Below are 17,425 nucleotides of genomic sequence, written 5' to 3'. Positions count from 1 at the left end.
TACTTATTTATTTACTTGAAAGAGTTACACAGAGAGGGGAGAGGCAGAGAGAGAGAGAGAGAGAGAGAGAGAGAGAGAGAGGTCTTCCATCCGCTGGTTCACTCCCCAGTTGACCTCAACGGCTGGAGCTGCGCCAACCCAAAGCCAGGAGCCAGGAGCCAGGAGCTTCTTCCAGGTCTCCCACACAGGTGCAGGGGCCCAAGGGCTTGGGCCATCTTTTACTGTTTTCCCAGGCCATAGCAGAGAGCTGGATCGGAAGTGGAGCAGCCAGGTCTCGAACAGGCACCCACATGGGAAGCTGGCACTGCAGGCGGTGGCTTTACCCGTTACGCCACAGCGCTGACCCCCACTCCCCGAACTTTTCTAGTGCTAGATTTTATCAAGCTTACTTCCCCCCCTCCCCCGAGTATTTATTTATTTGACAGCAGACAGACACATAGAGAGGAGAGAGAGATCGCCCATCCACTGGTTCATTCCTCAAATATCAGGAATACCTGAACAACCAGGCCTGGGCCAGACAAAGCCAACAGCCTAGAACTCAATCTGGGTCTCCTAAAAGAGTGGTAGGGATCTAAGTACTTGAGCTCATCTGCTGCTTCCTGGGTCCATTAGCAGGAAGCTGGATTGGAAACAGAATATGGGATGTGGGCCTCCCAAGTGCAGTGGTTTACCCGCTGTGTCACAATACTCACCTCAGTTTAATTGTTTTTGACAACCTGAAGGGTAATAAACATTCTATTCTTCTTTTAAGGTACATTTCCAAAGAGATTGCACATTTTTGTATGCTTATTGACCACTTACATATTTTCCTCTGTTAATTGTATGTTGATTTTTCAATAGTTTAGTTTGACTTTACATTTTCATGTGAAGTATTCTTAAATATTAAAAATACTAATCTTTTGTTGTATATTTGGCAAATAATCTGCCCTTTACACCTTTTTAAAAACTTTATTCATAACATCTTTGCTAAATGAAAGTGTTCAATTAAAAAATAGTCAAAATTTATAAAGATACTTCAGAAAATTCATGGAAAATAGGATTAAAATGTTTATTTTGGGGGGCCAATTGTGGCATAATAGCTTAAGTTGCCAGCATCCCATATGGGCACTGGTTCAAGTCCTGGCTGCTCCACTTCTGATCTAGCTCCCTGCTAATGCACCTGAAAAAAAGCAATGGAAGATAGTTCAAGTTCTTGGAGTCCTGCACCTGCATGGGAGACCCAGATAAAGTTCCTGGATCCTGGCTTCAGCCTGACCCAGCCCCAGCTGTCACAGCCATTTGGAGAGTGAACCAGCAGATGGTAGATCGATCTCTCTCTGTTCTTCCCCCCTTTATCTCACTCTGTCTAACTCTGCCTTTCAAATAAATAAAAATAAAATATAAAAAAAAGTTTATTTTGATGACAAAAATGCTGATACATTCATAGTTTGTTTCATAATATGCATTTTCCATGAACTTTTAAAAGATAATTTTAATGTTAACTATATTAAATAGCTATTAATATCTTTGTATGTGATAATGATATTTATGAATGATATGGCTCCTGGGATTTCCTTCCAAATGATCCAACGAGGGGTGAGTAGATAGATGAAATAAGATTGGCCATGAATGGAATACTTGTTTATAGTTTGGTAATGCCTACAGAAGAATTCATTGCACAATTTTCTCCACTTCTGTAAAAATAAAAATTTTTAGATATGTAATCAAATCTCTACATCTTATCTTACATGATACTCTCTGTGTTGAATGATTTGCTTAAGAGGGACTTTTCTGCTTCCATATTATAGAAATATTCTTTGATATTTTTTCCTTAACATTAATTTTTTCCACTTAGCTCTTTAGTCAAATTAAGCTATGTTCTGTGTGGTCTACAGTAAAAATCTAAATCTTGTTTTGCAAATGAAAATTTATTTGTTCAGTGTGACTTATGAGGTGATCCCATTTTTTTCTTTAATCTTAAATATCACCTTTATCTCTAACAGATTTCCACACATGCACACGTTTGTCTCTGGCCTCTAGGATGAATTTTCTGAGTCTGCTCCGTTAGCTCTTTGTTCTCATTACCATCTGTCTCTTCCAGATAAACCTTAAAATCAGTACATCAAGTTTCACAAAAAATTTTTTATTTTTATTGAGATTTTATTAGGTTTTTAGATTGATTTGAGAAGAATTGATATCTTTATAAGATTGATCTTCTATCCAGTAGTGGAGTACATCTTTGTAGTTATTTAAGGTTCTTTAATGAAGTCATAAAGGATATTTCTTCCTACACATAAATTTTTTTTTTGACAGGCAGAGTGGACAGAGAGAGAAAGAGACAGAGAGAAAGGTCTTCCTTTTGCTGTTGGTTCACCCTTCAGTGGCCTCTGCAGCCAGCACGCTGTGGCCGGTGCACCGTGCTGGTCTGAAGCCAGGAGCCAGGTGCTTCTCCTGATCTCCCATGCGGGTGCAGGGCCCAAGCTCTTGGGCCATCCTCCACTGCACTCCCAAGCATAGCAGAGCTGGACTGGAAGAGGAGTGACCGGGACAGAATCCGACACCCCGACTGGAACTAGAACCCGGTGTGCCGGCGCCGCAGGTGGAGGATTAGCCAGTTGAGCCACGGTGCCGGTCCTACACATAAATGTTTTATAAATACTGGTTGCTTTTGTGATCGAATCTATTTTTTCCCATAATATTATTCCTTGACGGTACTTTCTTCATTTGAGATTTAATTCCAGATCATTACTAATTTTCCCACATTGGGCATTAAAGACGATTTACTGTTCCTTGTATTCAGCATCTTCCTTTCTTGAATATAATTTTCCTTTTATAAGCAAAAGGGGGTGCAGAGGAAGTAAATATTATGAATTCTTGCAGTTTAGAAAACGTCTTTATTTTGCTCTTTCATTCGAATACTAGTTTGGCTAGGATGGTACATAATTCTAGGCTCAAAATTATTTTCTTTCAAATGTTGAAGTTACTGCTTTGTGGCTGCCTAGCATTCAGAGTTGCCCTTTAGAAGTCTGAAAAACAATATCATTTTTGTGCCTGTTAGCTAACAACTTTATTCTCTGAATACTTTTAGGGTTTTCCCTTTGTCCTTTTGGCTCTAAAACCTCTGGAGCATTTGTCTAAGTAAGGATATTTTAAATTTTATTTTACTTAACACTTGGCTAGCCCTCTGAAGTCTTGAGTCTTTGAGGTGGAGGAATTTTCCTTTATTATTTCTTTGTGGATCTCTTTCCGCCAGTTCTCAGTGCTCTCCTGGCACTTCTTTTAAGTGAATAGAGTCCCTTCTTAATCTGTTCTTTGTGTCTCTGTATTAGTCTTCTAGTCTTTGTATTAGTCTTCCCATAACAAAGCACCTACACTTACAGGCTTAAATAACAGTAATTTATTTTCTCACAGTTTTGGAGGCTGGGAAGTCCAAAACCAAGGTGCTGACCAATACCAATTCAGTTTCTGGTGAGGGCTCTTTTCCTGGCTTGCAGATGGCTGCCTTCTGCCAATTCCTCCTTTGCCAGCAAAAGAACTCTGATGTTTCATCCTCCTGTATGACAGCACCATCCCTGTTGCATTAGGGACCCACCCTATGACCTCATTTAACCTTTTTCACTTTATCATAGGCCCTATCTCCACAGTCCCATCAGGTATTAGGGCTTCAACAATACAGCTTGAGGAGGAGGGGCATACATTTTAATCCATGGCAGTCTCTTAATTTTTTCTGTTTCTGTTCTTGATTTTTTTCTGCATAGTAAGGGAGAATTGCAAACATTTCATTTCCAGGTCATATCCCCAGTTTTGCCATATACATTCTAATATTCATTCCATCTATTGCGTTGTTTAGTTTTACTGTCACATTTTAAGATTTTCTTTGTACTTCTTGTTACTTGTTTGTCAAAGCAGTTAGTCATTTTTCATAGCAACTTGGTACAGTACCCTCATACATCTTTGTAACAGTGATGCTATTTAAAATTTTTTAAATTTTCTTTTCTATTCCTTTAATTATGTGTCTCTCATCTGGAATCAGTATTTCAGTTTGTTCATTTTAGTCCTTTTCTTTATAGCTGTTGAATTTCCTTAAGTATCTGGCAGTTCTTGGTTTTCCATTTACACCCACGTTTGAAGGATAGAATTAATTAGTAGGCATGTTGTTTGTTTTGCGTCAGTTTTGAGATCTGTGTCTCCCCTCTGGGATCCTCTGGTGGACTCCGTGGACAAGTAGGACATTTTGAAGGGCAGATTTTGTTGTAAGACACACAGGGCAAGCAAGGAGATGGGCTTGGGGATATTCCTCCCTCTAGCTCCTCCAGTGGCTTATCCCAACACAAAAATAAGGAGACCTTGATTTTGATGAAGCTGTAGCTGACAGCTTGGGCAGTAATAGTTTCTCCTTTCTCCTCCCTGTGCATCTGTGTAAGGGTTACTTCTAGGGTTACTTCCAGTCCTACTCTTCTTTTCTCTCAGCTGTTATACCCCAGACAGGCAATCCACTTTCTTAGAATGAAATTATATTTTATCAGATGTCAGTCCCTGTGGGGAGCAACTCGGACTAGACTGTTACTGGAATTAAGACTTATTCTATGCATCTGCTCTCCCACAATATGGCGCTGGGAGAGGAGGAAACAGCTTCTACTCAGCTGCCTCCAGTTCAACCAATAAACAGCAGGACCTGCTCCTGATTGGAGGAGAGCAGCGTACTTGGCGTGTGGGTAGCAGAGTTGGGATTGGTGGAAGAGGACTATAAAGAAGGAGAGAGACAACATGCACCGGGAACATCTATCTGAAGGAACACCTGAGGAACACCTGAGCAGCCCCCGAGAGAGCCGGCCGGCGGTGTGCCACTCCCCCGCGGAAGTAGGGAAAGTGGCAGGGGGAACCGCCCTTCCACGGAGGTGGAAGGGATGGCAGCCAACCCGGGAAGAACCAGCAGCAAACTCGGGAAGGGCCGAGCAGACAAAAGAACACCGCAGGGTCCTGTGTCGTTCCTCCGCGAAGAAGGGGAGCAACATAATGGTGCCGTGACTCGGATATGAAGCCTAGGCGGGGTTTAGTGTCGTTCCTCCATGAAGAGGGGGAGCGACATAATGGTGCCGTGACTCGGATAGGAAGCCTAGGCAGGGTTTAGTGTCGTTCCTCCATGAAGTGGGGGAGCAACAAGTCCCCACATCCAAACTATATCTCCCCACAGCGGAGGAAGTTGGAGAGGGACCTATGTTGGAGAGCTGTTTAAAGATCAGTAATCCTGACCATAGATTCACCCTTCCTGTTTATCTTGTTTCCTCTATGCTTGGAGAGTCTCTGCTCTTACTTTCAAAGTAATTTTCTCTTTAGAGTATGAGAATATTCTACTCTGCATTCCCATTAGTTTGATCCCAAATGCCTTCCATCCAGATTTTTTTTAATTTAAAATGACCTTTTCTTAGTGTATTTTATCTTTTTTTAATGATTTATTTATTTGAAAGGCAGAGTTACAGAAAGGCAGAGAGAGAGAGAGGGAGAGAAAGAGAGAGAGAGAGAGAGGTCTTCCATCCACTGGTTCACTCCTCAAATGGTTGCAAAGACAGGAGCTAGGCCGATCCGGAGCCAGGAGCTTCTGCCGTGTCTCCCACGTGGTTGCAGAGGCTTGAGGACTTGGGCCATCTTCCACTGCTTTCCCAGGCCATAGCAGAGAGCTGGATCAGAAGTGAATAGCCAGGACACTTTACTCTCTATGCCACAGCACCAGCCCCTCCATCCAGATTTTCATTCTAATTTCTACCTCCTTTCCTGTGTGCTGGCACTGGTAGGGACAGACTGATTTTCAAAGTTATCTTTCTATCTTTTAAGAGATATATGGTGGGAGGTCAGGTATGCGTTTGTGCTTAGTTTTCCACTTTGATTTTTTCCCTCTTTTGCCAAGTTCTCTCCCTTTTGATAATGAAACTTTTGACAATAAAGTCTGCTGTCACAACACAGCATCTTTGTTCATTAAAATCATTTCACTTAATAAAATGTGCCAGACACACATGTGACTGCTTTGAATACTCAGACCAGTTCTATGATGTAGGCCTCAAAGTCCATGTTTTGTTGATGAGGAAATTGAAGCTCAACAAGGTGAAGTGAATTACCTGAGGCCACGAAGGTAAGAGGTAGACCCAAAGTCTGGCTCCAGAAGTCTATTTTACAGTTTTCAATATGTATATCTTTATTTGTTTTAATACTAAGTTATTTAAGAATAGGGATCCTGGTCGGCGCCGTGGCTCAGTAGGCTAATCCTCCACCTTGCGGCACTGGCACACCGGGTTCTAGTCCCGGTTGGGGCACCGGATTCTGTCCAGGTTGCCCCTCTTCCAGGCCAGCTCTCTGCTGTGGCCAGGGAGTGCAGTGGAGGATGGCCCAAGAGCTTGGGCCCTGCACCCCATGGGAGACCAGGATAAGTACCTGGCTCCTGCCTTCGGATAGGTGCGGTGCGCCAGCCGCAGCACGCCAGCCGTGGCGGCCATTGGAGGGTGAACCAACGGCAAAAGGAAGACCTTTCTCTCTGTCTCTCTCTCTCACTGTCCACTCTGCCTGTCAAAAAAAAAAAAAAGAATAGGGATCCTGTCTATAGTTTCTGATTTCTATGTTGAAATGTCTGACTTAATGCCCTACAATCAGTAGTCAGTTTAAACATTGTAGAACAGCTAGGAAAAGTTGTTGACTATAATTATCTTATTATCATGCATATAATTATACATTAGATGGTCTTGAGGTCTTTAAATTTTTATTATGTGTACTAAATTAAAGATTGGGTGACATATTGAAATTAAAACTGAAGGTAAGGTCAAAGTTCAGATTCTGGCTACAGTTGTTATAGCAACTCTGAAATAAATCTGCTGAAACACAAGGGAAAACAAGAGAAAATACCTATTGATCTGTAATATCAGCTCTAGGTAACTGTCCTTTTTTTTTAAGATTTATTTATTTTATTTGAAAGGCAGAATTACAGAGAGAGACAGAGACAGACAAAGAGATCTTCCATCTGCTGGTTCTCCCTAAATGGCTGCAACCGCTGGGGCTGGGCCAGACAGCAGCCACGAGCCAGGAGCCTCTTCCAGGTTTCCCATGTGGGAGGCAGGGACCCAAATACTTGGGCCATCTTCTGCTGCCTTCCCAGGCACATTAGCAGGGAGCTGGATTGGAAGTGGAGCAGCCGGGAATCGAACTGGCACCCATGTGGGATGCCAGTGCTACAGGCGGAGGATTAACTTACTGTGACACAGCACCGGCCCCAGACTCATATATTTTTGAAGTACCTCAAATCTCTTCTGATATGTATCAGAAGGTTGAAAGTCACTGACCCACATTATATTGCATCCTGTGTTAATAAGTGGAGATACACATAAACATAGTCATTGAAACAATTTATTGAGTGCATGCTGTACATTCATCAGGCACTGTTTTAAGTCTTTTCAATGTACTAGCACATTTAATTCTCTTAACAACCCTAGAAGGTTCCTGTATTAGAGATGAAGAAAGAGAATAAGTAACTTGCCCAAGGTTGCACATTGAGAAACTGGCAGAGTCTGATCCTGGAGTCCACGCTCACTACTCTGTGGTCTATCAATAATGAAAAGACAGAAGATCATTTATCAAGAGAACATGTAAAGTAAGAGAAGACAGAAGGAGCCAGAGGCAGGAAGGCTTCTTGTAGGACGGGGCACCTCAATTCAATAGAGGAAAACTGGGAACAAAGCAAAGAGCTCCTCAACCACCTCCCTCCCCTGTCTTGCTAAATAACCTGTCTGCTCTCCTCCTGGGAGCTCCTGCCTCCTTCCCCAGGCTGCAGATGCTGGAATGCCCATAATCATCCTTAACACGCCTAACATTTTCGACTGGGAAGACTGAAGTCATGCACAATTATTCATGCAATTTTTCCTTCTGACAATAGGTTCTTCTGTGTGGTTCTCATTCAAATATATAAAGCTTCACTCTGTTGTTTTTTTTTAAAAAAGCCTTTGTTGTAGAAACAATTCACAAATGTGTCAAACACACATTGGTTCTCCACCCCCTTCTCTCTGTCCCCTCACCTAATTGGGGTGCTAGAAAACAATTGCCTGGTTTGCCAGGGACGTGTGCTCACTTGCCCACTCTGCCCAGAATGGGAGCTAGTCCTGCATTTCATGTTGCTGCTAGCAAGTATGACTCTAAGTTTAAGTTTGAGGTTAACCTCAGGCAGTGTTCAGCCACACCTGCCACCCCCTTTGCCTGGCCTCGGGGGTGGGGACAGACTTTCTGTTGAGGAAAGGGAAATGCTCCAATGCTGCTAATTAAGCATGGGAGAAAAGGAAGGCCTCTCCAGACACTGCAAATACCAAGGAAGAACGTTATAAAAAGCAACCTTTGTCCCAGCCAGCCACATCATTCAGTCCAGCCCAGGCTGGCGCGGAGGGAAAAATAACTCCTGCAGCAAATAGGGTCCCTGCATCCAAAGTGAGCGCCTCAGGAGGAGTGTCTGCTGAGAGAGGGGCTTCAGGAACGTGGATGGAGTTTGGCTGCCCTCCCGGCTGGCATTAAGCAAACCACAGGAAACTGCCTGAAGCTGACATCTTTGGAGGGGATTTGTGAGTCTGTCAGAATGGCAGCAGGCCTGGTTAGTCACTTAAAAGTCAATGAGTGCAGGTCTGTGGAGGTGTGAGGTGGGGCTGCAGGGTAATCTCACCCCAACAGATCCCCATTCCACCCTGTGCTTATCAAATTAGGGGGCTGATCCCCAGTTTGCAAACGGGACTATCTTAAACACAAAGAAAGAAGTGTCGCCCTCTGTCCTGCCCAGTTCCCCAAGGCCTGGCCAACACAGGGTTAGATGTAGTCTTCAGTGTCTGGGGGATTCAGGAACCAGTAGGGTGCTGCTTAGGAGGGCTTGTGTTGCTGCAAGAACTGGATTTGTTCACAAGCAAGTGGATAATTAGTGGCTGCTGACCACTTAGGGGAATGAGGTGCAACCTGAGGGTAGCTTTAGAACTGGGGATTGAGGACCTGAGAATCTGACAGCTGTCAGAGCTACACTGGGGCTTTTGCAGGGCCTATTTACATGGTCTGCCTTATTTCTTAGGGCCTGAGACTGATTCCCAAGACTCTCAATTGTCAAAACCAGGAAGTTGGAGTCCTAGGATTTCATACCAGGCAAATTTCCCAGTCTCGCACTCCAATAACTTTTGCAACTGGGCAGACAAGGGGACATTCTGCTATTATACTATCACACGTACAGGACCCCTGGCAGCTCTGTGGGTGGTGACACTTCCTTCTTTCCTCCCTTCCTGTTGATGCAGGATCTCCTGCACAGACTCCTTAAATGTCAGAGCTGAAAAGACTTCAGAAGCCATTGTAGACCAATTATTTTATTTAATAGAAAGGAAACAGAGAAACAGAGAGAAATGGCTGACATGAAGGCAAACAACCTAGTTAGTGAACATGAGGACTGAAACCAGGTCTTCTGACAACCAGTCCAGAGCTTTCTCCACAAAACCACACCCTTTATTTTTTTTATTTATTTTTATTTTTTGACAGGCAGAGTGGACAGTGAGAGAGAGAGACAGAGAGAAAGGTCTTCCTTTGCCGTTGGTTCACCCTCCAATGGCCACCGCGGCCGGCGCGCTGCGGCCGGCACACCGCGCTGATCCGATGGCAGGAGCCAGGAGCCAGGTGCTTTTCCTGGTCTCCCATGGGGTGCAGGGCCCAAGCACCTGGGCCATCCTCCACTGCACTCCCTGGCCACAGCAGAGAGCTGGCCTGGAAGAGGGCAACCGGGACAGAATCCGGCGCCCCAACCGGGACTAGAACCAGGTGTGCCGGCGCCGCTAGGCGGAGGATTAGCCTAGTGAGCCGCGGCGCCGGCCTTTTTTTTTTTTTTTTTTTTTTGACAGGCAGAGTGGACAGTGAGAGAGACAGAGAGAAAGGAAAACCACACCCTTTAAAAAATAAGATTTGTGTATCAGGGGCTTCTGCCCATTACATAATTTATTTTTTAAAGATTTATTTATTTGAAAGTCTGAGAGATGGAGAGAGAAAGAGAGAGAGAGAGAGAGATCTCACATCCCTGGTTCACTCCAAGTGGCCACAACAGCCAGTGCTGAGCCAGGCTGAAGGAGCCAGGAGCTTCATGTGGGTCTCCCACGTGGGTGGCAGGGACCCAAGCACTTGAACCATCTTCCACAGGCTTTTTCCCCATGCTGTTAGCAGAGAGCTGGATTGGAAATGGAGCAGCCACAACGCCAGCCCCTATTTTACTCACTTCTATACACAGTGGCTCACACTGTACTTATTCATGGTAAATGGCTTTCTGAAAACTTCAACTATTTGATATTTTGATTCCCCCCAAAATCCATTAGGTTGCGTAAAAAGAGGTTAGCACAACCAGAGGCTGCCCATGTGAAATATAAGAGATCATTCCCAGATTCGAAGGCCTTGTTACTCAAAGTTGTTCATGAAACAGAGCATGGCCAACACCTGGAACTCCCACCCCAGACTTGTTGGGGTACAATCTGAATTTTAACAAGAGCCTAGGTGATGTGAATTCCTAGGAATGTTTCAACAGTACTACTTTAGGGTAAGGCTCTACAAGAAGTTCTCCCAGTCCTCTTCCTACCTAAGTGCTTACCCTTCTACCACTTCTCTCTTCCTCCTTTCTTCCATATCCTCACTTCCAAATGTGGCTATAATAATCTCGTTTGCCTTTTCTTGAAACTTAAAGCCCTGAGGAGGGGCAAAGGGTATATTTTAAAAGGATACTCAAAATGGAAACTTTTGAAAAAATAAAATAGTATAGCCAACTTGAAAGATCTTTTGCAACTCCAATGTCACATTGTTAATGTTGAAATATAAACATCTACTATGTTTATATTGGCTAGCTTGTAAAATCATCATCTTTGGTTATATTTAGGAATTTGATGGCTTGGAAAGCATACAGAAAAACTCTGAGAACAAAAATATTTTCCCCCTAACATGCTGGAAAATGAGAAAATCTTTTATTAAAAAAAAACTAACATCTTTTCCCACTATCTTTCTTTATTATCCCCATCTACCAGTATACAAAGGTACTTCCAAAACTTCATGGAAAATGGAATTAAAATATAACTTTTGAGTAAGTGTTAGGCTAGCCATTAAGATGCTGGTTAAGATGCCTGTGTCCCATATCAGAGTGCTAGGGTTTGATTTCTGGTTAGGATCCTGACTGCAGCTTCCTACCAATGCAGACCCTGGGAGGCAGCAGGTGACGCCTCAAGTAGATGGGTCCCTGCCACCCAAGTGGGAAAGACCTGGATTGAGGTCTGGCCTCTCAGCTTCAGCCCAGACAGTCCTGACCTTTGTAGGCATCTGGGAAGTGCATCAGCAGATGGGAGCTCTCTCTGTCTCTGGTCTCTCCATCTCTTTTTCTGTCTCTCTAGCTCTCAAAAATTTTTTTTAAAATATTTTAAAAAATTTATTTTGGTGAAAAAATTTTGAAATAAATGCATGTTTTTTCATAATGCACATTTTCATGAATTTTTGAAGACACTTTGCATGTTTCTTCCTTTTACCTTTCTCTGTTTTCATTCCTAATTCAGTTTTCTCATTTGATTTACAATTTTTAAAATGGCTTTTTTTTAAAAGATTTATTTATTTATTTGAAAGTCAGAGTTACACAGAGAGAGGAGAGGCAGAGAGAGAAAGTCTTCCATCTGATGGTTCACTCACCAAATGGCTGCAACGGCCAGAGCTGTGCCAATCCGAAGCCCAGAGCCAGGAGCTTCTTCTGGGTCTCCCATGTGGGTGCAGGGGCCCAAGGACTTGGGCCATCTTCTACTGCTTTCCCAGGCCATAGCAGAGAGCTGAATCGGAAGAGGAGCAGCTGGGACAAGAATCAGCACCCATATGGGATGCCGGTGCTTCAGGCCAAGGCGTTAACCTGCTGTGCCACAGCGCTGGCCCCAAATGGCTTTTTTCTTATTACTTATTTCTTATTTTAAAAATAGGTAACAGAGAAGTAAAAGAGAGTAGAAGAATCCCATCAGTGTACAACAAACTTTAAACTTCTATTTATATACAATTATCTCAAACCTTTTTGTGCATATATTTGTTAACAAAAGTGGGATAACTCAGAACATAATAATTAATGTCTATTACCTTTTAAATAGAACTATAAATTACCAATTTATTTATATCTTTGAGCATACCTTGATAATATTATTTTTATTCAGTTCTGTTATTGTGTAATTGATCTAATAATATTCTATTGCTGATTTAGTTAGGTAATTCAAATCTTTTACATTAAAGAAAATACTGCACATCCTTAATGATTTTCTTACCTTAAAATTTATTTCATTAAATCTTAAGCACTGGCCAGCGCCGCAGCTCACTAGGCTAATCCTCCACCTAGCGGCGCCGGCACACCGGGTTCTAGTCCCGGTCGGGGCGCCGGATTCTGTCCCAGTTGCCCCTCTTCCAGGCCAGCCCTCTGCTGTGGCCAGGGAGTGCAGTGGAGGATGGCCCAAATGCTTGGGCCCTGCACCCCATGGGAGACCAGGAAAAGCACCTGGCTCCTGGCTCCTGCCATCGGATCAGCGCGCCGGCCGCGGTGGCCATTGGAGGGTGAACCAACGGCAAAGGAGGACCTTTCTCTCTGTCTCTCTCTCTCACTGTCCACTCTGCCTGTCAAAAAAAAAAAAAAAAATCTTAAGCACTTGAATGCATCATTAAACTCGTGAAAAAATTTGATAACATTTTGATCCTTGTTGCCAGCCCTGATTCCCTTCCTCCTTCTCCCTTAACCCCCACCTCTTCCACTCCCATCCCATCTCAGTGAATCCGTCGTCAACACAACTTCTGATGGATGTTCATGGGCTGTACAGCATTGAGTTAGATGCTATAGTATTTCAGTATTTGACATAGTTTACACCCTAGTGAGGGAGAGCAAGCATTCATTCATAGGAAATTGAGTCCCCACTGGGCACTGCCCCCATTACTACTGAGTGAACACCAAGTCGTCTGCATTTTCACTGGGATTACTGCTCTGTTTTCACTTGGCCTTCTTGCCTATAATCCCTCCAATTCAACAAATCCAGTTTACTACTGATAATATAATCTCAAAAACCAATTAACCAATTTTTATTATATTTGTGATTGTACTCATTCTCCACTCCTCTTCCTTTGCCTGCTAAGCTTTCCTTCATCCTTCAAAACTCATCTCAAACTTGTATTTACTCAACATGTGTCCACTGAGTGCATATTATATGCTAATCACCTCTTAAGTTATCTTAACTTTATCTTAACAGAAACTGGTATGCCAAATGCCTGCCCCTACAGTATTTTTAAAGAGCTTAGAAGTTCATTTATTTAGGTTTTGGATTCTAAGGACTTGAGCTGGAGTCTTATTTCTACCACTCAACTAGTTTTAAAATTTTTTTTTTTTTTTTGGACAGGCAGAGCGGACAGTGAGAGAGAGAGACATTTACCGTTGGTTCACCTTCCAATGGCCACCATGGCCAGTGCACTGCGCTGATCCGAAGGCAGGGGCCAGGTGCTTATCCTGGTCTCCCATGGGGTGCAGGGCCCAAGCACTTGGGCCATCCTCCACTGCACTCCCTGGCCACAGCAGAGAGCTGGCCTGGAAGAGGGGCAACCGTGACTAGAACCCGGTGTGCCAGTGCTGCAGGCGGAGGATTAGCCTATTGAGCCGCGGCGCCGGCCATAGTTTTAAAATTCTGAGTGTCTCGTCGTCTGTATAATAGGGATAATATTACTTTTCCTACTTACCTCAAAATATTCTTTAGAGGATTAAATGAAACAATGACTGTGCTGTGCCAAGTAGCTCCTCTTCCAGTCTACAAACGTAAGTGAAACAAACAGTGTTTTTCATTAGGCTCAAGTCTGTAACGGCTGCTGCTTATCTGCTTTGCCCAGTGTAGGCATTAGTTTCTTGAGTAAAATTGTCAGGTTGGAGGCACTGAGTCCAGATGTCTCTGCATATTATCTACAATAAGTTGTTATTCCAGGGCTTAAATTAACAGCAAAAAGATGAATTTAGAATGATAGCATCCATGCTATAGGCCTATAGGCTTGAGTGTGCCCCTAGAAATTCAGCATTTACATAATTGTAAATAAGGACGAATATGCAGTGGGTTTCTAATATTTAACCTCTCATCCTGGTGCACCATGGAATAAATGAATAAGTTAGTTAGGTATCGTTAATGATTAGCATTCATGGTTAACAGCTTAGGCGTTAGAGTCAGGCAGACTTGAGTTCAATTCTCTCAACTCTACATTCATTAACAAGGAGAACCTGAGCAAATTAACTCTCCAGGTTTTATTTCCACATCTGTAAAATATACCTACACTTTAGAATGCTAGAAGGATTAAAACAAATAGTGTAAGACCTGGAGACTAGGAACCCCTCCATCAGCGCAGCAAGTTGTATTATCCAAGTCTTCTTTGTTGGATTGCTGAGTGCCATACGTGCATCTGTACCCTGTTTCTTCCATTTCAAGTGGAATGCAGACTTTCAAATGTCTGGATCTTAAACACTAATGGCTGAGAACTTTGCACCTCAGTCTGTATCTCCTGAAAGTGAAGTGAATCTTGTATAAAGGGGAGCGTTCTCCCATGTTCTCTGCACAGCTCTCACTGATTTGTATTTCTGGGGAAGCCTCTCCATTTGTACACAGCGGCAAGTTTTCTTCTTTGTATCTGTGCAGTGCATGTCTTTGCCCAGCTACTTTTGAGTGGCACACTAAGGATTGGAGCAGTTATTTCTCCCTGGCTTTGGACAGCAAGAGGTTGTGCAATTTGGAGCCACAGGGTTTTTACTGTTTAGTCACTGCAAGGTTATTATTAAAGAGACTACATAAGGTAATCTGCTTCATTAATCTTAAAAGAGTGGTGTTTCTGTAATTTTGAACTAGGATCCAGAAATCCCAGCTCCAGCATTATATTCTGGTTTGTGTCTATGTTTTCACTTACAAAGCATTTATTGCGACCCCCATATGTTGTATTCTCTGAGGGGGGAATACAATGGTAGTAAGCCATCTTCCCCCTCACAGGAGGAACTGGAGGGCATTCTGGGTGTGGTCCCTCTTTTCTGGATTGAGATTCAGGAGTATGGGTGGTGGGGTAAGAGAGTAAAAAGATCACAAGACAGTAAAAGGATTCATTGTCCTGGGCACGAATCTTTTTCTTTATTAAAGATTTATGTATGTATGTACTTGAAGGGCAGTACAGAGAGGGAAACACAGGGAGGGAATATCTTCCATTTGATCCTTCACTCCCCAAATGCCCACAAGAGCCAAGGCCAGATCAGGCCAAAGCTAGGAGCCAGGAATTTCACCAGGAGATCCTCATGAGTGGCAGAAACCTAAACCCTTGGAACATCATCCCCTGTGTCCCACGTGCATTAGCAGGAAGCTGGATCAGAAGCTCAGAAGAGACTGTACTCAACTAGACATCCCACTCCTGGGCCTGAACCTCATCAGCTAAGTTACCCTGAACAAGCCACTTGCCCCTCTCAGCAAGTTTTCTTTTATGAAACCAAAATAAGAATGCTTACCTCAGAGGATTATTGTGTGGATTATCTGAGATAAAGTATTTAAAGTGCCAAGCACAATGCCTGTCTAATTGTAGTTAAAATTAGCTGCTATAAATACCAATATTATTAAAACTCAAACACACAGAGCATGTTTATTTAAAAATCTTGGCAACATACAGGGTCAGTGGAGGATACTTAATGTGAGAGAACTCTCACCCCAGTAGCATGCTAGACATGGAACACCTCACACATGTAACTCTGCTTTACTGGTAAATGTGAAGTCCTTCCTGTCAAATACGTGCACCCCTCTGACACAGATGGTGACATCCTGTGGTCACTTCCCTTCCTGAATCAGATGTTAGCTGATGGTTTCATGCATGCACCACCCAAGATGGTGGGTTATCTCACAGTAACACAGAAACAGGAAGAACAGTGGTTTCTACTGAGAGATAAGACTATGTATTTTACAATAAATAACTCTTCCATTTCTATAAGTCCTTTACCAAACAATAAGCAGATTGTTAGGTGAAATTATTAGAAGGCCAAGGCATAGCTTTTAGAAAACTTGAATGCTTCCTTGATGTTGGAAGCAAATGCTGTCATGCACAACACGAATGATAAGAAAATGGCTGAATACTGGATATGGATAGCACAATCGCTGTAGTGGACAGGGAGAAGGAGGAAGGTAACCTGGTACCGCATCTGTCATGTGACTGCACCTTCCTCGATGAAGCTGCTGTCCTGCACTGGAATCTCATGTTCAGTTTGACCAAGCTAGGAAAGTGACCTTTTTTTTTTTTTTTTTTTTTTTTTGACAGGCAGAGTTAGACAGTGAGAGAGAGACAGAGACAGAGAGAAAGGTCTTCCTTCCATTGGTTCACCCCCTAAATGGCTGCTATGGCCAGTGCTGCACCGATCCGAAGCCAGGAGCCAGGTGCTTCCTCCTGTCTCCCATGCGGGTGCAGGGCCCAAGCACCTGGGCCATCCTCCACTGCCTTCCCGGGCCATAGCAGAGAGCTGGCCTGGAAGAGGGGCAACCAGGACAGAATCCGGCACCCCGACCGGGACTAGAACCCGGTGTGCCGGCGCCGCTAGGCGGAGGATTAGCCTAGTGAGCCGCGGCTCCTGCCGTGACCCAGATTTTAATAAATACTCACTGGGTAGGATCTGAACCAGCTCATTTATTATAAAACTCCTTGATTTATAGGAAGAGTGGGGGTTTCTAGGAGAAAATGAGACACTAGGTGACATAATGGTTATTTTTCATTAAAAAAAAAACCACTAAAGTCTTCTGTTTCTACACATTCTTAAAAGGAAATTATAACACCTTGAGGCATTATTAGCATTAATATGGTTATGTCTTTGTTCACTGTGGTGATAATTGTAACAATGTGTACTATTTTTGAGCTCCTAGCTCAGGCCATGATGACTTGCTTCTGAGGACTCATCCTGGCTTTATTTCAAGCTGTATGACCCTTGGAGAGACACTTATATTCAGACTCTGGGCTGTAGGTGCCCTAAGGTTAGAGATTTTTTTTCCCCCACATTCCATCCAGAACCCATCACAGTGTCCACTACATGATGAGTGTCCAATTAATACTTGCTGGAATATTTAGTTCAAAATTCATTATGTATTTTAATACATTTTAAAAATTTTTTGTATTTATTAACTAACAGTAATTGTACATATTTATGGGGTACGGTGTAATATTTTGAAATATGCAAACATTTCAATGGTCATATTAGGATAATTAGCATCCAGTGCTTCATTTACTCAAGGTTTCTTTGTACTGTGAACATTCAGAAGTCTTTCTTCTAGCTATTTAGGAAAGTACAGTACGTTGTTATTAACTATTATTACTCTACTGTGCAATAGAATACCAACAGGATTGTTTTTACAATAAAGAAAGAAAGTACTTTTTA

At 43.0% G+C, this 17,425-nt stretch overlaps 1 pseudogene; it reads right to left on the bottom strand.

Moving 5' to 3' along the window:
* Positions 1-5,412: 5,412 nt before the first annotated feature.
* Positions 5,413-17,425, bottom strand: part of LOC108177145 (histone H2A.Z pseudogene) — a 75,927-nt pseudogene continuing 63,914 nt past the window's right edge.

Source organism: Oryctolagus cuniculus, chromosome 1 (genome assembly GCF_964237555.1).
Source record: "Oryctolagus cuniculus chromosome 1, mOryCun1.1, whole genome shotgun sequence".
NCBI classification, from domain to species: Eukaryota; Metazoa; Chordata; class Mammalia; order Lagomorpha; family Leporidae; genus Oryctolagus; species Oryctolagus cuniculus.
The sequence above is the reverse complement of the archived record's forward strand: the minus strand, read 5'-3'. Positions and strand labels throughout refer to the sequence as shown.